This window comes from Crinia signifera, chromosome 7 (assembly GCF_055691185.1).
Source record: "Crinia signifera chromosome 7, ASM5569118v1, whole genome shotgun sequence".
Taxonomy (NCBI): domain Eukaryota; kingdom Metazoa; phylum Chordata; class Amphibia; order Anura; family Myobatrachidae; genus Crinia; species Crinia signifera.
This window is the reverse complement of record NC_139223.1, coordinates 7,730,264-7,758,112: the sequence shown is the minus strand read 5'-3', so window position 1 is coordinate 7,758,112 and position 27,849 is coordinate 7,730,264.

The window sequence follows — 27,849 nt, the reverse complement described above, 5'->3', positions numbered from 1 at the left end:
CGCTGTGAGGCAGTAATGCTAACCATTACACCATCCGTACTGCCCTGTATATATAACACATGGTGGGGATAGAACCCATGACCTCAGCGCTGTGAGGCAGTAATGCTAACCATTACACCATCTGTACTGCCCTGTATATATAACACATGGTTGGGATAGAACCCATGACCTCAGTGCTGTGAGGCATTAATACTAACCATTACACCATCTGTGTAATTTAGACCAGTTATAACAATAATATTTTATTATTTATATGAATGCGTTATTGCATCTTTTAACGTGAGCTTGGTTACATAGTAATTAGCCATAGTAATTAGCCTTAAATTGTCAAACTGAATTGAGTGTACAGTATGTCGGGTGGGGGTGGGGGGTGGGGGGGGGGCGGGTGAAAAGCATTGGGTGGAGGGGGGGGGTGTTATGTGTATTCAGCGATACTTATGCATAGTCACATCAGCATTTTGTTTGCCAGTAGCGGGACTTGTGGGTGGCAGTGGGTTACAGGGAAAGGCAAGGGTCGGCAGAGGGTAGATGGCAGGGGCAGCAGTGGGCCCCTTAGTCCTCATGGTCCGCGGTGTACTGCACATGATCCACCAATGGTAGTTCTGCCTCTGATGTTAGCTGTATATACAGTATGTATACCTTCCAAATGTGGCTGCATATGGACCCCTGCCCTACACTGAATCAGGACCACAATCTTCTCTTGAATTGGGGATTTCCATAGATTATAATGAGAGTCTGAGCAGTTGGATAAAGAAGGACAATTAAACTGCAGATATACAAAAACATGACATCAACATGATACAATGGTGCTAAAAGAAGACCCATTGCTGTCACCAAAAAGAAAAGGATGTCCAGCATGAATCGTACAACCAGTGACTGGACCGCTCGGACGTGGCCCTGGAGCTGGGCAGGTGTTATATGAGAGTCCCCCTGCTTCATCCTCCAGATGTGTCTCAGTACAGCTCTGACACTGAGCCCGATACCCAGAGATGTCATAGAGAATGAAATGATAAATCCGATCAGGGAGCTGATAATGGCAGAATGAGAATTCCACATTATTACATAACCATGCTGTAATGGATCGTCAGTGTCATTTCTGCAATATTCTATGGTTGCTATGAAGAAGGTCGGGATAGTAGATGCAATGGAAAGTAGCAGAGATCCCATTATGAGCTGCGGAACAGAAGATATGAACCTTGCTCTGATACGGTGGAGGAACTGGTGGGAAACCTTCACCAAAGTCACAGAGTAGAAGACAGAGAGCCAGGTGGTGTTCCAGAAGCTAACAATAATTAGTATACCTTGTGCCATAAACATGAGCAGTATCATGGTCTCTCCCAACATCGGAAAAGTTCCAAAGTACTGAAAGCTGCCGTGAGCGGTCATCAGGCCCTGTAACAGGAGATTTGTCAGCGCTGTAACGCACTGGATTTTATCGCACACCCCCGGATTACTGATCTCTCTCCTGTGTCTGATGTACACACCGACTACTGCGCAGTCTGCGATGGTCCCAAATATCCCAGTGATCATCGTGATAATGAATTTAGTAAGAATCACAGCGGATACCATCGTCTCTCAGTGTCTGATCCTGGTCTGACTTCTCTTTAGTAATGATTAGTGTATGCCGGGAGAGTCTGCAGCAGGATGATATCACTGATACATGACATAGATATAAGCGTCTGATCCTGGTCTGACTTCTCTTTAGTAATGATTAGTCTGTGCCGGGAGAGTCTGCAGCAGGATGATATCACTGATACATGACATAGATATAAGCATCACATGCAAATATGTTCTGTGTCTGGTTTCCCGGTGCTGGCGGAGAGATGCTGCTGCTTAACCTGATACCTGGATAGTTTAACTCATTACTTTATTACCTGATAGAACTTTCCACAGAAGTCCTATCTATATATTTTTAGCCATGTCTGTCACTCATCCCCTGTGTAGCTAACGTACCCGACCAGCGGCACACACAAACCCGCCCCCCCTAGGGAAAAGACCAGTGTTTTATGTGTATAACGTTTTCATGTGTATAACGTTCCACCCACTTGACATCAACTCTCCCCAGCCCAGCCAGGGCTACAGTACATGCCCATCATCCACCATTACTCCACAGCCACCATCCACAATTACTCCTGTACCCCTCCTCCTCTGCCAGCACCCCCTCCCCGGGCCCACGCGACCCCCCTCCCACGATTCGCAGGACCCCCGTCACCCCCCTCCCGCGAATTGTGGGACCCCCGTGACCCCCCCTCCCACGATTCGTGGGATCCCCGCGATTCGCTGGACAACCGCATTCCCCACTCCCGCGATTCGCAGGACTCCCGCGACCCCCCTCCTGTGATTCGTGGGACCCCCGCGAAGCCTTCAGCGATTCGCGGGCCCCCCCGCCACCCCCCTCCCACGATCCCCCCCTCCCGTGATTTGCGGGACTCCTGGGACCCCCCTCCTGCGATTTGTGGAACCCCCCCCTGCAATTCGCGGGACCCCCGCGACCCCCCCTCCCGCGGTTCGCGGGACCCCCGCGACCCCCCCTCCTGCGATTCACGGGACCCCCGCGACCCCCCCTCCCGCGATTCGCGAGACCCCCGTGACCCCCCTCCCACGATTCACGGACCACCGCCCCCTCCCACGATTCACAGCACCTCCTGCGATTTGCGACCCCCCCTCCCGCAATTCGCGCCCCCCCCACGCGATTTGCTGACCCCCTCCCGCGATTTGTGGGACCCCCGCGTTCCCCCCCACAATTCGCGGGACCCCCGAGACCCCCCCTCCCGCAATTCGCGGGACCCCCGTGCCCCCCCTCCCGCGTTTCGCGGGACCCCCGCGACCCCCCCTCCCGCGAATCGTGGGAACCCCGTGCCCCCCCTCCCGCGTTTCGCGGGACCCCCGCGACCCCCCCTCCCACGAATCGCGGGACCCCCGTTACCCCCCCATGATTCACGGACCACCTGCATATTTGCGACCCCCCCTCCCGCAATTCGCGCTCCCCCACGCGATTTGCTCACCCCCTCCCGCGATTTGCTGACCCCCTCGGCACCTCCCGCGCCCCCCCGCAATTTGCAGACGCCTGACCCCCTTTTGGCAATTCCACCCCCCAGCGGACCCCCGCAACCCCGCTCCCATATTTCACGTATCCCTGTGACAATGGGGGATCCTATACTGCCACAAGCAGGTGCCGCCCCTAGTTGGTAAATCCGGCCCTGGCTGCCACGCTGCAGGTTCCCCACTGCCAGAAGTGACCCCATGGTCCTCTGCACCAGCGCCACAACTTTTATCAATGTCTTGCCCACATACCACTATTATACAGCCTCCTGCCCTCATGCACGCTCACTCCCTCCCAGTGGGAGGAGACGCTCACCCACTGCCGGGAGCTGCATACTGTCCCCCACCCTCCTCCAGTTCTAGGGATGCCCATCGACCATCAAGGATTTCAAATAATCGATGGTTTATGGCCGATGTTGAATACTTTTGCCATCGATGTGGGAGAACCAGATGGTTTCCCTACATCGATGGCAAAGGAGAACCGATAAAGTTTCACATTTTTTTAAGGTTCCGGGACACGGAGCATAGCTCCGCCCCCCACAACCAGAAGTCCCGCCACCAAGTTTTGATTGACCCACGGCCTATTAAGTCAGATATACTGAATGACCATCGATAGCTACAACAAGCGATGGTTATCCAAGTAATATGTTACTACTATCAATGGCAGGGTGCAAAATCGCCATCAATGCCAACCATCGATAACGTCTGCACCAATGCCTATCCCTACTCAGCAACAGCCAAAATCCTTTACTAACCCTCATGACCACACACCTCTATCACTTCCCTTCCTCCTGTTCTCCTGCCCCGTAACTTCCGCCAGTGGGAACCCGCTCACCCTGTGTTGCCCACATTACCCTATCATGCTTTACCACCCAGCCTTCTGCTGTCATGCACCCTAACTCCCACCCAATAGGAGGAGACACTGACTCAGGGGCACCGTCCTGTACTCCTGTGCTGCCAAGCTGGACCCTCACCCACTGGCAGAAGCTGCACAGTGTCCCCCACCCTCCTCTTTAGTCCCCGGCATGCCCACACACCAATATCACTACCCAGCTTCCTGCTCTCCTGAACTGTAACTTCCACCACTGGGGAGTCGCTGATGCTGTGTTGCCCACATACCCCCATCATGCCTCATAGCCCAGCCTCCTGCTCTCATGCACACTAACTCCAGTAGTGCACGCAGGGGGGGGGGGTTCTGAGTACCCAGAACCCCCCCTCAGGAGACTAAGGACCCTAGGTTGAAAGCTGAGGGTCCCCTCTTTCCATCGGTACAAGAATTTTAAAAAAATCGGCCCTTGGGAACCGGAGATATCTGACTTCAAAGCAGTGGTCCCCATCCAAGCCTGTTAATTGCTCTTCCCAGTCAGATATTTCAGGTTCTGTCTGACTTAGAGTTTTTCTGAAAGTATATTCCAAAAGCTGGGACTCTCCCTCTTTGATGGATACTAGTAGCTTAACTCTACTTTTCCCAGAACCAGAGATATCAGCCTTCCAGCAGCTGGTTACTGCTCCAGCTCCACACACCTGGTATGTAGTTTTATATTCTCGTTAACAGATTGCTCTGCCTCCTGAACTCTGATCCCCTAGTCCCCAATATCATTTGGTAGGTGGGATTCTCTAGTTTTTAAAATCTAAGAAATCTATTTCCGGGAACTGGAGATATCTGCAGTCAAGCAAGCTGTCCTCCCACCAGAGAATTATGAATAATAAGCCCACTCCACTATAAACCCCTCCTCTGTATATTAAACATTCCCTACCACCCTGGAAGTTATGTGTCAGGGCCCCTTCATTCAGCCCAATGCCCCCTTCTCCCACCCCATATCCCACCATATGTGCAGTAAAGGGGTAATTGGTTGAAATTACTGATCCAGGCCCTACATGCTGAGCGGTTGATAACTGGGCTTTAGCCAGTTGTCATCAGGGGAACAGAACACACAGCAGTCCCAGTTTAAATAGACAGTGATTGCGCCAAAAATAATGTAAATGAGGACCATTTGACCTCACTATGTCAGATCTGACGTCACAGGTGCCCTGTCAGGTGGAGAGGGCGGGTGGCGCTATGGTGAGTGACAGCGAGACTCCCCGTGCTGTCAGCCAGTGGTTGGCTCGCTGCAGGGATCCCATCATCAGCTGTGTGTAAGCCTGGCGTTGCTAAGGAACAAGCGTGACAGTGGCAAGAGGTGGAGGGATCGCACAGTGTGTACGTGGGGAAAGAAGTGTCCAATGCGGCATCCGCGGAATCCGGCATCCCTAAGTCAGCATCAGTCGTGTATACACGGTGTTGTGCAGTGACAGACAGGGCGTGTTTAGGTCAGATCATAGGCGAATCTAGGGGGTGGTCCGGGGGTGCACAGGACCACCCATTAGCCCATTTTAGCTGAGGGAGGGGGCTTTCCAACGAGCCCAGCCCCGTTTCTCTAGCCCCCTGGGAACCGGAGATACTGCCAGGCAAAGCTGGAACGTTTTCCCTATAGGATAACATGGGACCCGCTAATTCCGACCCCCACCCAGTTCAACGGCTGCCAGTTCCCAATTCGGCATCACTGAAGCTCTAAGTTGATCTCAGTCGAACACAAATCGATGGGCCTTCAATCTGATACCAGGCTGGATCCATATGGGTTAATTGGTTCCAGGGATATTGAGGTTAAACCGTTTTTTTTTTTCATTTCTTAAATGTAATTATGTTCTTTGAGGGCAGATTTCTCTGGAACCAAACAGCCCAGTTTCATGGGACCAAAATCATTCGAAGCCAACTCATGTAAATGGGTCAGTTGGTTCCGAAGATATAGCTGGTTGGTTAAAGAGGGGTAGGGAGAGGGAAGTGGTTGTCTCTCCCCCTCACACCAGAAAATGCAGGGACTCGGCTGGTGTATAAGGGGTCAGCCTGGGAATGTCCCTGCATGATCCTGGGACCATATTCCCGGGTAAATCCCTGCATTTTCTGTTGTGAAAGGGGTATTATTTCAAACAGCCGTGACCTGCAGTGCTCTGAATACAGCCGGGCAGCCCCCTGCTCTCTGCCCAGCTGTCAATGACTGTCACCCCTGCAGCTTCCGCTCCAATTCTTCTCCCCACTTTCACCTCAGCCCGCCCCCCCTTTAATCATGTGGTGCCGGCGCACGGCGTGCTCCCCCGACGTAACGCACAACAACAGCGCGCACAATACTTGAAATGTCCACTCGGCTAGAGGGGACACCAGGAGGGGAGTGGGAGCGTGCATTACTGTGTATGGTCTAAAGTGTAATACCACACCCCTTTTTGTGATGCCATGCCTCCTTCCCATGAGGTCACGTCCCCTTTTTGCCACGCGGCTACGCCGCGCAAAGGTCCCCCTACTTTGATGTCTAGATCTGGGACCACCCATTACCCTAATTCTAGATTCGCCTATGGGTCAGATCTGTTCATAGTATCAGATGTTCTGCACTACTAGAAACGGTAATGTAGTCAGAACCTCTGCCAGTATCAAAACCTATGACACACGGCGGTGTCCCAACATTATCTCATTGATCCGCTCATCTAGGAGAGCGGTAATGTGGCGAGAGGTATACCACCGCCGTGTGTCATGTGGTTTTGATACTGGCAGAGGTTCTGACTACATTACCGTTTCTAGTAGTGCAGAACATCTGATACTATGAACCGATCTGACCTAAACACGCCCTGTCTGTCACTGCACAACACCGTGTATACACGACTGATGCTGACTTAGGGATGCCGAATTCAGCGGATGCCGCATTGGACACTTCTTTCCCCACTTACACACTGTGCGATCCCTCCACCTCTTGCCACTGTCACGCTTGTTCCTTAGCAACGCCAGGCTTACACACAGCTGATGACGGGATCCCTGCAGCGAGCCAACCACTGGCTGACAGCACGGGGAGTCCCGCTGTCACTCACCATAGCGCCACTCGCCCTCTCCACCTGACAGGGCACCTGTGACGTCAGATCTGACATAGTGAGGTCAAATGGTCCTCATTTACATTATTTTTGGCGCAATCACTGTCTATTTAAACTGGGACTGCTGTGTGTTCTGTTCCCCTGATGACAACTGGCTAAAGCCCAGTTGAAACGGCTGTCGGGACAGCCATTATTGCTTTCACTTGCACATGGAATAAACTTCAATTTCTTCACCTGAATTACGCCTGAGTGCTGGTCTTCATCCTTCTACGGGGGGGGGTAAGTGTACTGCATTTCTTCAATACAGACCTGGCACCGGCATGTACCAATAACTGTGGAGTGCCGTCCTGCAAACCCACTATTCTATATATATATATATATATATATATATATAGATAATTGCAGCAGGATCCGGCTCTCCATATAAGTAAATCAGCGCCGGGTGCCCATATAGCATAACAGACAGCAGGACAAGGAAGATATAGCACTCCAGGCGACTTGATGAAGGAAATACTCACAGACCAGTGAACCTTAACTGGTCTGTGAGTATTTCCTTCATCAAGTCGCCTGGAGTGCTATATCTTCCTTGTCCTGCTATATATATATATATATATATATATATATATATATATATATATATATCGCAGGTAGATGGGTGGCACTCGCGGACTTAAGTAATGCAGGGAATATCAAAAAGACTCCCCACTCAGCTTAGCTGTGCTTCAACGTTTCGATTTTATTAATCTTCTTTAGGAATAACAGGTAAGTGGTACAGGTACAGGTATATATACAGGTGAGGTAACCTTGTGATCAGGGTGTGGGGGCATGGTGATGACGTCATAGGTGTGAGACTACTCGGTCAGTTGCCACGCAACCAGTGAATTAGCATATGAAAACAGTGAATGGAACACAATCATATTTACATTCTGTTGATACAGTAGCAGTTAAATCAATATATAAATCAACATTAAGGATGCTGCTGGTACTTGAAAGATTGAAACTCAGCATACTCCGTTGTGCGCATTTAGTAAAAAAGTTGCATTATATAACAGAGGTTACAGTCAAACATTTACAAGTAACAATTCAGTGACAGATATTCATTTAAGCCGTTCGGTGATACTGTGTTTAAATTATGTATCCATTTGGATTCTAACTGAAGTAACCTTTTTGCGCGATCACCTCCCCTTATATCGTCGGGGACAGTGTCAATCATTTTATGTCTGAGTGATGCCAAGGTGTGTCTATGCTGTTGAAAATGTTTGGCTACCGGCTGGTCTATTTTTTTACCCTCTAGGGCAAGTCTAATAGCACTGCGGTGCTGGGCCATACGTTCTTTGAACGTGCAAATAGTTTTACCTACATAATATAGCCCGCAGGGACATCGTAGGAAATATATAACGTATTTACTAGTACATGTAAATACGTGTCTGATGAGGATATTTTTACCCGTATGTGGGTGTACAAAATAATCCCCTGTTTCCAGGTGTGAGCAAGTAGTACATCCAAGGCATCTATAGTTGCCATTCTTTTTTGTCAGAAAGTGTGTGCTGGACTTTTGTTTATATTTGGTAATGTCCGTGTGGACTAATTTATCTCTCAGATTTTTTCCCCGTTAATAGCAAGGAAGCAGTGATTTGTTACGCAGGGTTGATAAGTCTGGATCAGCCTGTATTACTGGCCATGTCTGTTTAGCTGTTTTTATCAGACTATTGCTGCTGGTCGTGTAATTATTTACCCATATTACAGAATTAAGGTTTTTGTTTAGATTCGTTGTTCTTGCTGGGATTTGTTTGGGGGCTGAGAGGGCTTTAGATTTAGCAATTTGAAGTGACTTATTGCTATAGCCTTTCTGTAGGAATTTTTTGGTCATGGTTTCTAGCTTGATGATTTCATCCGCTGGGTCACTACAGATTCTGTGTACTCTCAGGTATTGGGAGTACGGTAACCCTCGTTTGAGGGATTCAGGGTGATGGCTGGATACTTGCAGGAGGTTGTTGCAGTCTGTGGGTTTGCAATAAATTGAAGTTTGTAATTTATTGGCTTCTTTGATGACGTTGACGTCTAGAAAGTGAATGTTTTTATCTTGGATTTCAAAGGTAAATTTTATGTCAGGGTCAATGGTGTTAACATCACTCATCATTTTACAGAAGTCATCCTTGGACCCACCCCACAATATAAATACATCGTCTATATACCTGGTGTAAAAGATAATGTTGTTGCTATATTTGGCATTTTTGAAAAAGAGTTAATTTTCAACAGTAAACATCATGGCATTTGCATATGCTGGAGCTGCGCAAGAACCCATTGCGCAGCCCAGCGTCTGTAGAAAAAAATCACTGTTAAACAAGAAGTAATTACAGTGCAATGTGAGAGAGAGCAGTTCAAGAAAGAAAGAAGGTTCGGGACCTTCATATAGGGGGTTGTCTGTTATTAGTCTTTTTACAGCCTCCAATCCGCGTATGTGGGGAATGCTGGTGTAAAGGCTTATTACGTCAGCCGTGCATAGCCAACAAACATCTGGTACTGTCTCAAAAGTTCTCAGCTTCTCTAGGAAAGTGCTCGTGTCTTTCAAATAGGTTATTTCATTCTGGATCACCGGTTGCAAGTAAAAGTCAAGGTATTTGGCCACTTAGTAGAACAGAGAGTCTCTGGCTGATATGATGGGGCGGCCAGGTGGGTTGGCCCCATCCTTATGTATTTTAGGTAGGGTGTAAAACACTGGGACCCTGGGGGTGCTGGTTAATAATGCTCTGCATGTATCATCATTGATAAAGCCATTCTGCTTACCCATTTGTAGGACATTCGATAACACTTGTGTGAAGTCATCTGTGGGATCTTTCAATAATTTTCTGTAAACTTGAACATCAGAAAGCTGTCTGTAGACCTCCTTTGTGTAATCAGTGAGGTTCTGGATTACGATGGCGCCCCCTTTATCTGCCGGGCGGATGGTGATATCTTCATAATTAGTCAAGTTGTTGAGAACTTTATGTTCGGATTGTGATAGATTCTTGCATGGGTTTGAGCGGCATTTATCAGTGGTCTGTATTTCTTGCAATAGTGTCCTGGTGAAGGCTTTTATTGCCGGATTATTGGATACTGGGTCAAATGTGGATTTAATTTTGACCGGACATTTACGAGCTGGAATCATGGTAGTTTTAAAGCTTGATTCTTGATTGTTAAAGTATTCTTTCAATCTTTATTGCCTGTTGAGTCTGGCGACCTCAATTTTACTGTTCAGTGTGTTAGGCAGATTGGTTGGTATGAAGCTGAGACCCTTCTGTAGTACATTGTACTCATCCGTTGTCAGCGTGCTGGAGGATAGGTTGTAAATCAGTTCTTTGTCTTTGTGCTCTTTTTTCCTTTCCCTTTGACATTGGCCTCCACGTCTGGTTCTGTGGCTCCTGGTTTTTGCTAGCCTCTGGTTTTCACCCCTAAAGGGGGGCACGCTGATGTATGTTTTGCGCTGGTGCTGGGTCGGTCTGTGTCACTATTTGAAGCTGCACTAGAGGATTCCGTTTGTAAGTGAAAACGGTTTCCTCGTCTGTTGTACTGCTTTGGTCTTGTGCGTCTGGTCCTTTCCGTGGGATTTTGTGCCCAGTTGTATACGCGGTTTTCCTCATAATCTCGGGTTACCGCCGTCAGTTTGTCAGATTTAAAGCGTAGTAATTCTTCTTTGTATTTCTCAACTTGCTGGTTCAATTTATTCAACCAATCTTGTTCATTGTCAGATTGGAGAATTTGCAGGCTTGTGGATTCTAACAGTTTGATTTTTTTCACGGACCGTGGTAAGTTCTCTGGAGCTTTCTTCCACAACGAGCAGGATTAAGTCAAGTGATGCTTTATTCAGGATTCCAACCCATTTACGGCAGAATTCAGGGTTGTACCGGCCAATGGTGGGGGCATTGCGGATTCTGAAGCCCCTGGGAATTTTTTTGTCTCTGTAATAATTGGAGAGGGTGATTCCATGCAATAGGAAATCTACCTCCCTTTTTCTTAGTCGTAGGAATATATATATAAAGAGCCAAGTACCCGACAACCTGTTTGCTGTTAAACAGGCTGTCAGGTACTTGGCTCTGGCTTTGGCTATCGGTAACAGGTTCTTTCCCTATACTCACATGGATATTGTGAGGGATATGTATCACTTTGAAAAAGTTTGACCTGTACCATGTTTAAATGACTTTTTAATATGCTGCCATGTGCTTCTTTTTTAGATAAAAGCTATTTATTCTTTATCTACTATGGTGTGCTGATAACTATCTACCCCACAGGTAGAGACCAGTTTATGCAATGTATATGTAATCTGGCACCCAGAAATTGGGCCCATTACGGTGTGCGGTTTCTCCTGTATATATATATATATATATATATATATATATATATATATATATATATATATATATATATATATATATATATATATATATATATATATATATCAGGATCAGGTTTGTATTTCCCTTTGAGAGGAAAAGAAATCTGCACACCACAATGCACAAAGCGTTTTCAATACATCTTTATGAAAAAAACTCTGCGTAAGAGGTCATAAACACATGGCTATATATTACATAAAAAAGCTGGGGTACTTATCCAAACCGGGTAGATGACAAAGTGCCCGTGGATGCCCATGCTGGTCTTTTCACCATTGGCTCAACAGGCTGTTTCGGTGGAATGACCACCTTTTATTATTATTATTATTTTTATACATTTGGTCTATCTATAATACTTTAACTGACCCGGCATATACTGAGTCACCTAAGTGTCCATCTCCGTGCTTTGCTCCGCCCCTCTGGAGACCCCCTTCTGAAAATCCTGGGTTTGCCCCTGAACTCCCACCCAGTAGGAAGAGACACTGACTCAGGGCCACCGTCCTGTACTCCTGTGCTGCCACGCCGGACCCTCACCCACTGGCAGAAGCTGCACAGTGTCCCCCACCCTCCTCTTTAGTCCCCCTTATGACCACACACCCCTATCACTACACAGCCTCCTGTTTTCCTGTGTCATGACCTCCGCCAATGGGGAGCCGCTGACTCAAAAACACCCTACTATACTATTGCACACACACACCTAAACAACACGCACACACCCCCCACACCCACAAATGTCACTGTACCCTCCACACTATCAATGTACATCTTACTCTGTAACCGCTTTTTAATTAAACAAAACAATACACACCCCCTTCCAAATCATATGCTCTCTATTTAACACATTTCACCTATAACTCAAGTGTTCATACAATTCTAACCATATTTCTCATATACAAACGTTCACAAATTAAGGGGGCGCAGCCCCTTACGCCGGTGTGAAGAGTGCCCATAGGGCGCGATGAATCACCTAGTATAATTATATAAAGCAGAGATAAGAGTAACTGGCAATAAACCACTTTACCGCTCAGCTAAAATCGATTTTACTAATAAATAGTGGGATGGACCCAGGGATGGACGCATATCGTGCTGCTGATGCTGAGTCTTTGTGTGATAATACTCTAATACCACAGGAGGCATCTTCTGTAAATACACACCTCCTCCTGGCTTCTCTGATCTGCTGCTGCACCTGAAGGCATCAGATCATCTGTGAGAACATCAGGACAATCAGGATACTTGAGATGTCTGGTGTAATTACACTGCACGGAGCAGTAAATAGGAGATGTATGTAAACATCCGCTGTACATTGCTCTACCTTTTAGCAGTCAGAATCCCGACTGCCGGTCAGTTGTCCGGCACCCCTATTGAAAGACACCCCCCCCAAGTAATGGAAACAGAAAAAGCAAAACAAAGACACTCCCTTTTTAAACAATGACCAGCGGCGTAACTATATCACCGCAGCCCCCGCCACCGCGCGGGGGGGGGGGGGGGGGGGCGCTGAGCATGTGGGGGCGCCGGGGGCTGCGGTGCTATAGTTAAAACCCCCTCCAATCCCCCGCAGACTTACCTATCGCGCTGGTCCCGGCGGCTCCGTTCTTCTGCTGAGGACCACCACATAATGGCCACCCCCATACAGCACACAGTTCTCTGAAACTGTCTGCTGTAAGGGGGCGGCCATTTTCTGGTGGTCCTCAGCAGAAGATCCCTTACTGTCCTACTCGATTACTACGATCCACTGAAGAAGGACTACTAACAGTACCCAGAATCTCCCTGAATTCATCTGGGGGTCGAGCTTTCAACTTTGCTGCTCCAACTCTGTGGAACTCTCTCCCTCGCACAGTGCGAGAAGCGCCCACTATAGAATCCTTTAAAAATAGACTAAAGACATACTTATTTACTCAAGCATTTCACTGACATCTACTGTTAAGCTTGTTTTGTATTTCGAGCTGTAAAGACAATGGTGAAGCACTTTGAGTCCTATTGGGAGAAAAGTGCTATATAAATATCATTATTATTATTATTATAAGATCGGAGCCGCCGGGACCAGCGGGATAGGTAAGGCTGTGGGGGATTGAGGGGGGGTTTGCATGGGCGGCGGGACGGTAGGGGTGCTTGGCGGGGCGGCAGCAGGGGGGGCGCCCCCCCATGGTGGGGTGGCGCCCAAAACGTAGCTACGCCACTGGCAATAACGTCAATGATCCGCAGAGTCATGCCCTATCTATTATAGTGGCCGTTACACTGGGTTTCTCAGCAGTAAGATAATTAATGCAGACAAACAAGAGGAAGCTGTAATTGAAACTTAAGACCGCATTGTCAAGAAGACTTAGGGCCTGATTCTCTAAGCTTTAAAAGTGATAAAATGTAGAGTGATAAACAGCCAACCAATCAGCTCCTGCCAGACATGTCAGACAGGAGCTGATTGGCTGCTTGTTTATCACTCTCCATTTTATCACTTTTGAAGCTTTGAGAATCTGGCCCAAAGACCGTCAGCCTAAAACAGGAACCCAATGCAACAACAAGGAATTACTAAAGATTCTTAGAGTTCAGAAGGGACAGATAGACCATCATTTTGCCCTTTAGACAGCTACAGAGGCCCCAAGTCCGATGCCTTTGTCCTCTCCAAGATAATTATAGAGGGGAATCCACCCCAGAAGATGTTTTTATGGTGGCCAAACAGGACACATTCTGTCCTGTAACTAATTTGTGTACATTTGGAATCAGAGGTCATTGTATAAGCAATACCCACAATCTGAACAGCCTTCAGTAACTGAGAGAGAGGGACCAGAATGCCAAGAACCCTGTGCTGGTAATACCCCTGTATTTCTGCAACCATCACCAGCTGAAAGAGACCGGGCTTGTTATATTCCGGGGCTTGTTATATTTGTGGGGGTTTATTAATTTTACCCTCGGAGAAGCTTGGGAGCACCTTGGACCGGCCGTCATCTCGGATTATAGTAAAATTCCAGCGTAATTTCCGCTTTGCTAAAACACCTGAGGGAAGATGTAAGAATGTAGGAGCCTTACCTTCAAGTGTACAATATATACACAAATAAAGTAGCCACCTGGGGGAAAATATTCAAAGATGGGACTTCGATTGAAGATGGGATTTTGCCCACAGAAACCAATCTGCTTCTTATTTATTTAGCACAGGGGTCAGGGAACATTTTTACCTTTTATTTAGATACGGAACATTACCCCCTTGATTTGAAAGGAAGGACATCATATAATTGTAATACACACTGTACCCCCAGATATTGAAGATATATCCTGCTAGTATGGCGCACAGCCTGGAAGCCATTGATGATGATGATGATGACTACCATGTATGGCTGTGTGTGTGTGTGTGTGTGTGTGTGTGTGGTACATGGTAATCATCATCATCATCATCATCATCATCAATGGCTGCCAGACATAGTGACAGTCTGTGCAATGTCATCCCCTAGACTAGAGATGGGTATACCTTGACAGGAGCCTACAACTAAGCAAAGAAACTCTATGCCGCAGCAGCAGTACAGACTGTGCGCTGCCGAAATGGCGCAGCCACAAGTTGACCCTACTTAAGAAACAGGTGGACTTGGAGGCGGGGCCCGGGGCATCGCGCAGGGAAGTGTGTTATACGTAAGGGCCTTACGCACTGCGATGCGTGAGGCACTTGTTCACTACAGTACTGTAACACATACACCCCGCACTGCACTGCCTCAGGCCCTTGTACACTACAGTACTATAACACACACAGCCCGCACTGCACTGCCTCAGGCCCTTTTACACTACAGTACTGTAACACACACACCCCGCACTGCACTGCGTCAGGCCCTTGTACACTACAGTACTATAACACACACAGCCTGCACTGCACTGCCTCAGGCCCTTTTACACTACAGTACTGTAACACACACACCCCGCACTGCACTGTGTCAGGCCCTTGTACACTACAGTACTATAACACACACAGCCCGCACTGCACTGCGTCAGGCCCTTTTACACTACAGTACTGTAACACACACACCCCGCACTGCACTGTGTCAGGCCCTTGTACACTACAGTACTATAACACACACAGCCTGCACTGCACTGCCTCAGGCCCTTGTACACTACAGTACTGTAACACATACACCCCGCACTGCACTGCCTCAGGCCCTTGTACACTACAGTACTATAACACACACAGCCCGCACTGCACTGCCTCAGGCCCTTGTACACTACAGTACTATATCACACACATCCCGCACTGCACTGCGTCAGGCCCTTGTACACTACCGTACTATAACACACACAGCCCACACTGCACTGCCTCAGGCCATTTTACACTACAATAGTGTAACACACACACCCCACACTGCACTGCGTCAGGCCCTTGTACACTACAGTACTATAGCACACACAGCCTGCACTGCACTGCCTCAGGCCCTTGTACACTACAGTACTGTAACACACACAGCCCTCACTGCACTGCCTCAGGCCCTTGTACACTACAGTAATATAACACACACAGCCTGCACTGCTCTGCCTCAGGCCCTTGTACACTACAGTACTATAACACAAACAGTACACACTGCACTGCCTCAGGCCCTTTTACACTACAGTACTGTAACACACACAGCCCACACTGCACTGCGTCAGGCCCTTGTACACTGCAGTACTGTAACACACACAGCCCGCACTGTGCCAGGCCCTTGTACACTACAGTACTACAATACACACAGCCTGTACTGCACTGCCTCAGGCCCTTGTACACTACAGTACTGTAACACACACAGCCCACACTGCACTGTGACAGGCCCTTGTACAATACAGTACTATAACACACACAGCACTGTCTCAGACCCTTTTACACTACAGTACTGTAACACACACAGCCCACACTGCTCTGTGTCCGGCCCTTGTACACTACAGTACTGTAACACACACAGCCCACACTGCACGGCCTCAGGCTCTTGTACACTACAGTACTGTAACACACACAGCCTGCACTGCACTGCATCAGGCCCTTGTACACTACAGTACTGTAACACACACAACCGGGCATGCATATAGAATTTACAGTATATATAAATTCTATATGCAATGAAATTAAATTCCTGGGGGCAATGGACGGTCACGCTGCTGAGACACAACCGGGAAAGTATATAGAATCTATATTATAGATTCATATAGATTCATATGCATGCCTGGCTGTGTCTCAGCAGCGCAACTGTCCATTAGCCCCAGGAATTTCATTTTTTACCCATTTGGGGTATTTTTCCCATGTTTCCTGACCACTGATTTAGCATTTCTAGAAGATATTAGATAGATTCTGATTGGTTGCTAGTGGCAACATCCCATTTTCAATAGATCTCACTACTTAGCAAATTTACCCCTTGGACTCAACTGTGTGCGACCAGGAATTGCGGGGCCTGGGACTGACCTTCAGTCCGGCCCCCCCAGTATCATTATGGCCGCCGCCCCCTCCCCCCAGTACCATTATGGCTGCCCCCCCCCCCCCAGTACAGTTACTTACCTAGCTGCGGCGGCGCATCTCCTCGGGAGCACACACTGCACAGTGCAGCCTTGCACTGTGTATTGTATTTTTGTCACTGAGGGCAGCTGCCTGGGCCCCTCCAGAGGCCGGGGCCCGGTACACCCCCCTGTCAGCGGCCCTGTGTGCAACTCAGAATCAATGTCCTGGTTTCGCTTGGATCATTGTCAATATCTGTTGTTCACAATATTGATATTGTCCTAATTTTGTATAAATGGGATAAATTACCAACAGCGTAATACTATGGTGGTAATATAAATGTCAGCAAATGCGTATAGCTATGTGGTACTATGATCAGAATAAGACAATAAAACCTAATGCACCTGCTATTTTATCTCTACTGTTGCTGCTTTGTTTGCTCACACAAGAATATTTATTGTCTGTCTGAGATTTATATATTGCCTATGTATTATTCATTCCATATGATATTGTTTCTCTATGCGGGTGTGGATCAGTTGGTCACCAGCAAGTTGTAAGTCATTAGGTTGACACCATTAGGTCAACATGCATTTAGGTCGACATGCAGGAAGGTTGACATGAGTCTATTTCAACATGGTTTAGGTAGACAGGGTCATAAGGTATCCCCTCTATGCACAGATAGAAAATCAATATATACATATAGAAGTACCACCAGTAACCACTAGAGGCCACACAAGGGATCAAATTACTCCCTAACAGAAAGTGAAAGCAAAATGATCTGTTTCAAACTTGCTGTATATAGAGACAGAGAGCTGTGAATACAGAGATTGGTGGTAGGGGCAGATAGGGAGTAAGCCGCCATTTTGACAGGCTTTTAACTAGTTAATTTATAACTATTTTCTCTAATCTAATATACTAAGTTATATCGCTTATATGGTATTTTGGTACTCTTTACCTAGAACGGCGCCCACGATTGAAATCGCGGGCATCGCGGGTAAAATCGCGGTAATCGCGGGCATCGCGGGTAAATCGCGGGTACATCAAAATCGGGTACCCGCGATTACCGCGATTTTCCCATAGGGAACAATGTTAAAAAGGCAGATTGACCGCGATTTTAGCGTTAAATGCCTCAATGCCCGCGATTTTTACATAGGAAACAATGTTAAATGGGCCACAGAGCCCTAATAGTCCCCCTGAAGTCTTAAATGGCCCCCAAAATTTTTAACGCCACCCCACGATCAACGCGAACCCGAAGCGTGGCGAGCGCAGCGAGCCCGCAAGGGGCGGCGGTACGCGTCCTACGACCTTTTCATGCCCTACTATCCACGTCGGCGTGGAGTTGAGAATAGAATAGTGTGGCGAGCGCAGCGAGCCACCGAGCCCGAAGCGTGGCGAGCGCAGCGAGCCCCGCGAGGGGACGCGGATACCTTCACAGTTATACGCGTCCCCTCGCGGGCTTCACAGGTGTCCGCGTGGCCACGGACACCTGTGAAGCCCGCGAGGGGACGCGTTTACCTGTGAAGGTATCCGCGTCCCCTCGCGGGGCTCGCTGCGCTCGCCACGCTTCGGGCTCGGTGGCTCGCTGCGCTCGCCACACTATTCTATTCTCAACTCCACGCCGACGTGGATAGTAGGGCATGAAAAGGTCGGAGGACGCGTACCGCCGCCGCTCGCCACGCTTCGGGTTGGCGTGGATGGTGTGGTGGCGTAAAAAATTTTGGGGGACATTTAAGGGTTAATGGGCTCTGTGGCCCATTTAACATTGATTTCTATGGCCAAATCGGGTGGATTGAGGCATTTAACACTAAAATCGGGTCCATCGCGGCTTTTAACATTGCTTCCTATGGGAAATCGGGAGCATCGCGTCGCGGGCATCGCGGGTACATTTATGGGCGGCCGCGACGCGACCGACGCGATTTTTCAGGTTTAACATGGTTTTCAATGGGAAAATCGCGGGCATCGCGTCGGTCGCGTCGCGGGCAGGCATAAATGTACCCGCGATGCCCGCGACGGGCGCCGTTCTAGGTAAAGAGTACCGGTATTTTTTATCACACCTGTAGTGTTATATGTGGGTACATTTATATCCCTTGGTTTGGGTGATTTGGTTGAGATGCAGTTTATTGTATTTGTGCTTATATTTTCTCCTTTAAAATAAGTTTTGCACTAAGAGTTTTGTGCCCTGTTCTCCACTTATTATACTGGAATGTTGGATTATATTTATTGTCACTACTTCATGCTATGATACAATATTATAATCTATACCCTGAAGCAATGTACAACCGTCGGAGTATTATTCATATTTGCGCTAAAGTCATTGGAATCTGGAGTGTTGAAAAAAAAAATGTACTTAATAAAAAAAATAAACCTTTATTTACATGATTCATTTCCATACATGAGACAATGCAAATCCTTGCAGACTTTTTGCAAATTTTGAGTTTACACATGCAAAATACAGTATTGCAAAGTTGTGTAACCACAGGTGACGGATGGATTCTCTACAAACCAGTAAAAATAATATTATAGATGAAAAAGAGAGATTAGGAAAAAGAGAGAGAGAGTTAGGAGAGCGATGGGGAAGGAAGCAAGAGAGACGTGCGTTGCAGACAGATATTCTTACATAATTCCAACCCACCCCAATGTTGTCAATCAGAACCGAACCATATACTGTCTGAATCCAAACTTGGATCCTCCGATGGTTTGAAATTCAGATCGGATTTGCATATCTCAAATTATTTTACCTGATTTAACTGTTTTCAAGAAATCGACAGGCTGTGATTAAGATTTTTGGTACTTGTGTACTAGCACGGCGCCGATCGCACCGCAGACCATATCGCATGTGATGGTATGCGATGCGACGCGATATCGGCCGATGTTGTACAATGGCATACAATTTAAAAATTGTATGCCATTGTATATGGCATACAATGCCATACAATGCGATGCGATTATAAATTGTATAAACACCCTAATGCGAGCCCGAAGCGTGGCGAGTGCAGGTATCCGCGCCCCCACGCGGGGCCTCCCCGCGCTCTCCACGCTTCGGGCTCGCCACACTTTCTATTCTCAACTCCACGCCGACGTGGATAGTGGGGGTATGAAAAGCTCATAGGACACGTATACTTGGGGGTGGCGTAGGGGTGCATTTAAGCATTGTAATCACCCATTAGGGTGCTTAAAAGCACCCATTAGGATGCTTATACAATTTAATATCGAATATGAGTTAAAATCGCATCGCATCGCGTTGCATCGCATCGCATGCCATCGGGTGTATGGCATGTGATACGATTCGATTAAAAAATCGGGCGGCTAATTATCGGGGCTCCCTGCTAGTACACAAGTACCAGATTTTAATTTAAAATTATCATCCAGAACACTTGAGGGTGATTTTGCAAACTCAAAACATGGCAGTGAAATTAGATCTATCCCCATGTGCATATTTTGATGCACATCTCTAATTATGATCTAATTATGGTATGATACTGGTATGATGCGCCATGCTGAAATTGCACATGGTACTGATGTTGATAATATTAGGGGTTTTATTTTATCCATAGTTCAGCCTTACAGTATGTAACTGTGGGGGGACAGTCAATATATTTCTAGGGATTTAAGAGTATATAGATCTGATCACTGTGTCTGGTGCTATAGATGTAGATATACTTAAACAATAATAATAGGTTAGCAATAATGCTTGCTCTCCAACGACAACTTCAAATGGAGAAAATAATTGAATTTTATAATTTTATTGAATAAGGATTTAAGAGCAGTTTGCAAGTACTCGCAGACCCTATTTGTGTATTTAGTTTACAGAATTGACTTAGTTTTTTTTTTTTTAAACTATCTTCTTTCAACAATAACAAGAATTTGTTTAATTTGTGATAACGTAGCTGGTAGTCTAGTTTGAGACAAAGAACACATTCATTTCTCCTCACTAACACTGGGAGGAGACATATGTATATCTCAAAAACTAGAGACAAATGAAAAATAAGCATGGCATATTCATTATCAGGAGCACAAAACAAAATCAACTCTTAAGGGCCCCCACACACAGTCAGGGAAGCCAAGAGGGGGGGGGGGAGGGTACTAATTACCTGGGCCCAGGCTTGCTGGAGGGGCCCTGCAGGGGCCCTGGTCCGACCCCTCCCTTCCCCCTCCGTCCCTCCCGGGTAGCAACAGCAGCACACATTTCTACAGAATGTGCTGTGCTGACAGCAGGCTTAGTATGAGTGTCTCACTGACAGCGTGTGAGATTACAGTTTTTAGAATTTTCTTTCACCCTCCTCTAAACATTTTGGGGGCGTGGCCTAAGTGTGGGAGGTTCCCACATGTAGGCCACGCCCCAAAATGTTACCGGGGCCCGGCATTCCTCTCGACTGCCCTGCACACAGTGCGATACGAAGCCATTTTCTGAGCGATTTTACATATTTTAAATGAATCGCTCAGAAAATGGCAGACAATTGCTGTGTGTGTAGCACACACAGCAATTCAAAATCGCATCCCCGCAGCCCCGCGATTAATAACAGCCCCGCTGGTTAATTCAGAGCACTCGCTCAGAACATCGCCAGCATAGCAGGTGGTAAGCAGTGCATTCTGAGTGAGTGCTCTGAATCCCGCCTGCAGGAGAAGCTTCAGGCTCCATCAACGGCTGCCCTCTGCTTCTCCCTCGCCAGGGTCTCGGCTGCATCCTGCCTCTAGGAAGCCCCGGCACTGACCTGCGCCAGTGGAGGAACTGCAAGCGGTGCAGTTGGTGCGTGCATTGCACCAGGGCCCGTGGCTCCATCAGCTTACCATCCAGTGCCGGCGGAGTCTGTGGATGGAGGCGCCAGTATAATGCTGCGCCGGGATGATGCTGTGCTCCCTCTGGCCACTGGTCATGTCCGCTGTCCCTGCTCCTCCTCCCATGTGCCTGGCGCACATGTGCCTCTGCAGTGAGTGGCAGCCACATCCTCCCTCCTCAGCAGCAGGACGCCCCTCTGCACCCTATCTCTGCTGAGCAGCAGCAGCGCTGTGTAAGCATGCCCTCTGCCACCATCCCCACTGCTGCCATCCCCACCATCTGCCCTATGCCCTCATCCCCTCTGTGCCATCAACAATTAAAAGTTTTCTGGGGGGTGGGGTGTTTGCCACTAGCCACCAATGGTTAAACCTTTCGTTTTGGGGGGTGCCACTAGCCACCAATGTTTATTTGGTTGGGGGGGGGGTGGGGGGCACTATGCCACCAATGTTTATTTATTAAAGGAAATTTATTTTATTTATTATTTACTGTATATACCATATAACATTATTTTTGTGATGAAGTGCAGTTGACAGTTGTGACAGATTTTAAATCTCCCATTATGAATCTCTGGCACAAATCTCTGCGTATGTAGGGCCCATTAGATTGACTGTTCCCCAGTGTGATTCAAATCTAGTGTGCATGGAACAAAGCCCTGCAGTACTGTACATCTGAGAAGGTCTCTGTGGTGAAATGCATTAGTCCATATCTTATCTTACTACAGACTCTCTCCGAAGACGTTAACCATCCTCCAATTCTTGAAACTATTGCAGTTTTTGTGTACTTTATCTAGAGATGTGAGGTTCCTTCTGCAGAAATCAGAAACCAACTAAATTGTGCAGATCCGAACCAAAACAAAACAAAACAAAAAAAAAAAACACGGTTTGGATCTTAATGTGGTTCATTATTTGGATTTTAAAAACCTATTTTGGGTTTTGTATTGGTTTTATCGGTTTGTTTGTTTTTTTTAATCAAATAATTGGTTTCCTTTACAGGGCAGCATTTTGTATTGTAAGAATTAAGACATGTTAGACCAGTGTTTTTCAACCACTGTGCCGTGGTACACTAGTGTGCCTTGAGCTGCTCTCAAGTGTTCCCCCAGATCTAGAGATGCCCAAACCAGTTTACAGCCACCACCAGTTCAACTGTTATTTATTGGTCTCTTCTTTTCATGTAAAGGGCCAATGTATTTTAGTTTTGTTACCTGTGGGGACCAGTGTGATTGTTTTTTATATGGAGGCCAAAAGGTTTGTTTTTTTTTCCTGTGGGAGCCAATGTGTTTTTTCCTGTGGGGATCTCATGGTGTGCCTTGGCAATTTTTTAATCTTATTTAGTGTGCCGCAAGGTAAAAAGGTTGAAAATCACTGTGTTAGACCATATGTACTTAGATCATAGAGTAATAATTGTAGCTAAGAGTAAAGGCGGCTCTCCACTAGTGCCATATGGCCACTTTTTATTCGATTCTGACATGCTGCTATAATGGATTGAATGAAAAGTGACCCATCACATGTCATTTTCCTACGATTGTGATGTCGTGTTCCTACGGGCTGCCATGAATATCTATCACAGCCTGTAGCCCTTGCTGGGATCACATATGATACATTGTATGCAATAGGACTGCATACAATGTATCGTGTGTGATCTTGCCGCCCGGCAACTGCTGGTTGAGTTGCTGGGGCACCAAATGTGAGGTGCTGCATGCGATACCTTGCAGTAGTGGAAGGGGCCTTCAAATGCATATTACAAGATTATAGATATTTCCTTGGCATAAACCAATTGACACAGGGAATGTCTCAGATAACTCATTCTGTAATGTCTGTAATCCCCTCCCTCCCCCTCATGCCTCATGGGGAAAGGAAATGACAAAACTGATCCCAGAGAAAGTCCATGATTTGATGCCTCTTCCCACACCCACATTGCAATAAAAAGGATGTGGACACAAATCTTTATACCACATTCATGCACTTAACTTCAGAGGTATTTGTTGTTCAGTTACAATGGGCGGAATATCTGCGCCCCCTTTCTGCCGCACATCTCCGGCTACCGCAGACATAATTATCGCATATGCTGTAACATACGCAATAATTATGGCAAAGGACAGCTCTTGCATTAAGAGCTGTCCTTTGCGGTGAGCCAGCGATGTGCAGTCATAGGCGAATCTAGAATTAGGGTAATGGGTGGTCCCAGATCTAGACATTAAAGTAGGGGGACCTTTGCGCGGCGTAGCCGCGTGGCAAAAAGGGGACGTGACCTCATGGGAAGGAGGCATGGCATCACAAAAAGGGGTGTGGTATTACACTTTAGACCATACACAGTAATGCACGCTCCCACTCCCCTCCTGGTGTCCCCTCTAGCCGAGTGGACATTTCAAGTATTGTGCACGCTGTTGTTGTGCGTTACGTCGGGGGAGCACGCCGTGCGCCGGCACCACATGATTAAAGGGGGGGCGGGCTGAGGTGAAAGTGGGGAGAAGAATTGGAGCGGAAGCTGCAGGGGTGACAGTCATTGACAGCTGGGCAGAGAGCAGGGGGCTGCCCGGCTGTATTCAGAGCACTGCAGGTCACGGCTGTTTGAAATAATACCCCTTTCACAACAGAAAATGCAGGGATTTACCCGGGAATATGGTCCCAGGATCATGCAGGGACATTCCCAGGCTGACCCCTTATACACCAGCCTAGTCCCTGCATTTTCTGGTGTGAGGGGGAGAGACAACCACTTCCCTCTCCCTACCCCTCTTTAACCAACCAGCTATATCTTCGGAACCAACTGACCCATTTACATGAGTTGGCTTCGAATGATTTTGGTCCCATGAAACTGGGCTGTTTGGTTCCAGAGAAATCTGCCCTCAAAGAACATAATTACATTTAAGAAATGAAAAAAAAAAACGGTTTAACCTCAATATCCCTGGAACCAATTAACCCATATGGATCCAGCCTGGTATCAGATTGAAGGCCCATCGATTTGGGTTCAACTGAGATCAACCTCAAGCTTCAGTGATGCCGAATTGGGAACTGGCAGCCGTTGAACTGGGTGGGGGTCGGAATTAGCGGGTCCCATGTTATCCTATAGGGAAAACGTTCCAGCTTTGCCTGGCAGTATCTCCGGTTCCCAGGGGGCTAGAGACACGGGGCTGGGCTCGTTGGAAAGCCCCATCCCTCAGCTACAAAATGGGCTAATGGGTGGTCCTGTGCACCCCCGGACCACCCCCTAGATTCGCCTATGTGTGCAGTGGGTCCCGGCGGCTCCCCCCTCCCTCCCTTACCCGGTTGCTGCTGCTGGGGCGGCCTCTCCTCCCTGCAACCGGAAGAGGATTACAGTGCAGGGAGGAGGAGGTCGCAGGTCCGGGAAGCACAGCACTGTGCTGCCTGAACACAGGTGGGGGGAGGGGGGTCGGTGCGGGGCGGCGGTGGGTCGCGGTAGAAGCCCATAGGCTTCTATGGGTATCGCCAACTTTTGCTGGCAATGCCACCCATCTATCTATCTATCTATCTATCTATCTATCTATCGTAAAGACAGAACTTATAGTTATTTATTACATGCATAATTAATACCAAATGTCTTCTCACTTCTAGTTCCACTAATTATTTAGCACAGACTGTCCCCAAAAACATTTTCCTGAACTTGGGACTCCCCTGGGTTATGACGCGGGCCTCTGCTGTTGGAAATTTTCAACCAACATAAATAATTCCTAGCTTCTGCAAAGTTGGATTTCCCGATGCAGATTATGTGCTCAGCTATGTAGAACACTTCAGAGAGTATGAGAAAGAGGGACATTGTTCTGATTACATTAATATTGGCCTGGAGCTTATGAGGAGGGAATGCAGAACTCTTCTTCTTTATGTTCCAAATGTGCCGTAACAGTGAGGATGTGGTGACTATAAGAGAGAAGAGAATGACCAGGAATGGGAAACCGAACCCCAGACTAAGAAATATAAGTATTGTGAATAGTAAGCTAGCAGGCACAACCCCGGTAACAGCTGGGGCTCCAAGGGTACTATTCTCAGGGTGTTCTTCAATCTGAAAGGAATAAAACCAAATGGATGGAACACATATGGCCAGTGTCCCTACTGCTGACAATAGGAGGAGATGAGGCAGGAAATCAGAGGTACAAGTTCTTACCACACCAAAAATCGGCGGCTGGAGTTGATGACAGTGGCACAGTACTGGCGGTCAGCCAGTTGGTGAAGTACATTAGGAATGGCCGAAGAACGAGATTAACAAACCCATAAACCTGTAAGTAGTAAGCTCTGCATGGCCATATGAACCACTCTCATGATGAGATGAATTAGCTCAGGGGGTTCAGCCTCAACTCATGTAATATGCTGTTCACATTTAATGGGATGATACCTGTGTTCATGGTAAATGATGCCACATCTTCAATGACAGCGATTACCTCCATAACGATCAGCCCATGAGCTGACAATTTCTGGACTGGCTGTTCTGGATGGAGCTGGTGGTGTAGGATGTGCGCAGTGTGTGCTGAGTAGGTCAGTGTTTGGTATTTAAGTAACACAAATAGTCAGAGACTGGCCACCTGTCTGCAAAGTGCATGGAAATGTGCAGGAACTCAATACGGTTCTATTACAGAGCTCGTGCTCAAAGGTACAGTGTGTGTGTGTGTGTGTGTGTGTGTGTCTGTGTGTGTGTGTCTGTGTAGGAGCATTATGGTGATCTGTGCCATGATCAAGGTCCCAAGTGATGGGATTTTAGTTCATGGGTTTGACCAATGCCCTTAATCTTGCAGCCCAACATCAAGGAACCACACGATAGCATGATTGGTTGCATTTCGGTCAACCTAACGCTTGCGTCTATATTTCATTAATGTCGATCTTGACGCTTTCAACAATCTTTAGGCGTCTAACTCTAGACGCGTTTGACCATGGCCAAAGCCGACTTTTCGGCACCCCAGCAGGTGATTCTGTTCTATTGCATCGACATTAGTTTATTTTGCACCAAACAATTGTACAGTCCTCCGTATGTAGCTGCCGATGCAGAGCCAGATCATGATTATATAACAATACATGTTGATGTTGCTTAAATATTGGGGTCTTGGCTGCTGACATTTTTTACTTAACTTTGTTGCTAAGCAAACTATAATTAATTTATTTTTTGTAGGGGATACCTTATAGGAAACTCTTAAATAAATACTGTACACATGGTGGAAAATACTTTCCATTCAATCTCAATTCGATCCTCATCGAATCAAGACCAAATTGCACAGCGCCATGTACACATTCAATTTAGACTATAGTACAGATCTGAACTATATATAGTCTCGCCTGCACAGTCTATATTTGTATTCTATTTCGATGCCTTGGGGCCACGCATCGGGATCGAGTCTAAATCAAAGGCATTTGATTTCCAATCAATTTCAATTCAATTTTGCTTATATAAGCAAAATCTAATAGAAAAAAAGACTACATGCACCTGTGTGTACGCCCCACACCTTCTAGCTGGATGGAGGTGCTTGCCGTGCCACAGTGCATCTCACATCTCACACCTGCCACCTTCACCAGAAAGAGGAACCTGGCCATCTGGACCCACGCTGTCAGAATCATTCCCTGTTGGAAAGAATATGCCAGCCCCTCCCCTGTGTACATGTGAATCCTCAAATTACTCCGACATAAATTATAGAGAAATCCCTGATGTGTGAAAACAATTGTGAGATATTGTGATGTCCGGCCACTACCCCTTTTCAGTGTTCTCTTTCCCTTGATGTCCCCGTTTCAGGTTGTAGGCCACTGAGGAGTGAAGGCTCTTATATAATTTTTCATTTTAATTTAATTAACAATTTCAGACTTTGTAAATAGTGAAAGAAAGGAGATTATTGAACACTTGTGGTGAATGGATTTATAATGATAGAACTGTTGCATCCATATTAAGTATATGATTAAAGCCAAGCTATTCTCACATAGTTCTACTAATTATTTAGCACAGACTGTATGCAAAAACATCTTCCTGAGCTTCGGACTTCCCTGGATAATGATGCTGGCCTCTGCTGTAGGAAATATCATGACCGTATACCAGCAAATCTTATTCAAGGTATCTGCAAAGTTGATTGACCCATTGAACATGTTGACCTCAGCTATGTACATTATTCCAGAGAGTACAAGAAAGAGGATTATTGTTCGGATGGCATTAATATGGGCTTGGAGCTTTGGAGGAGGGAATCCCAAATTATTATTTTTTATATTCCAGATGTGCATTAAAAGTGAGGATGCAGTGAGCATAAGGCTGCCGAGAATGACCAGGAACGGGAGACCAAACCCAAGACAGTTAGTAAGTATTGTGTATAGTAAGCTTTTAGAAAAGATCCCAGTAACAGTTGTGGAACTCAGTGT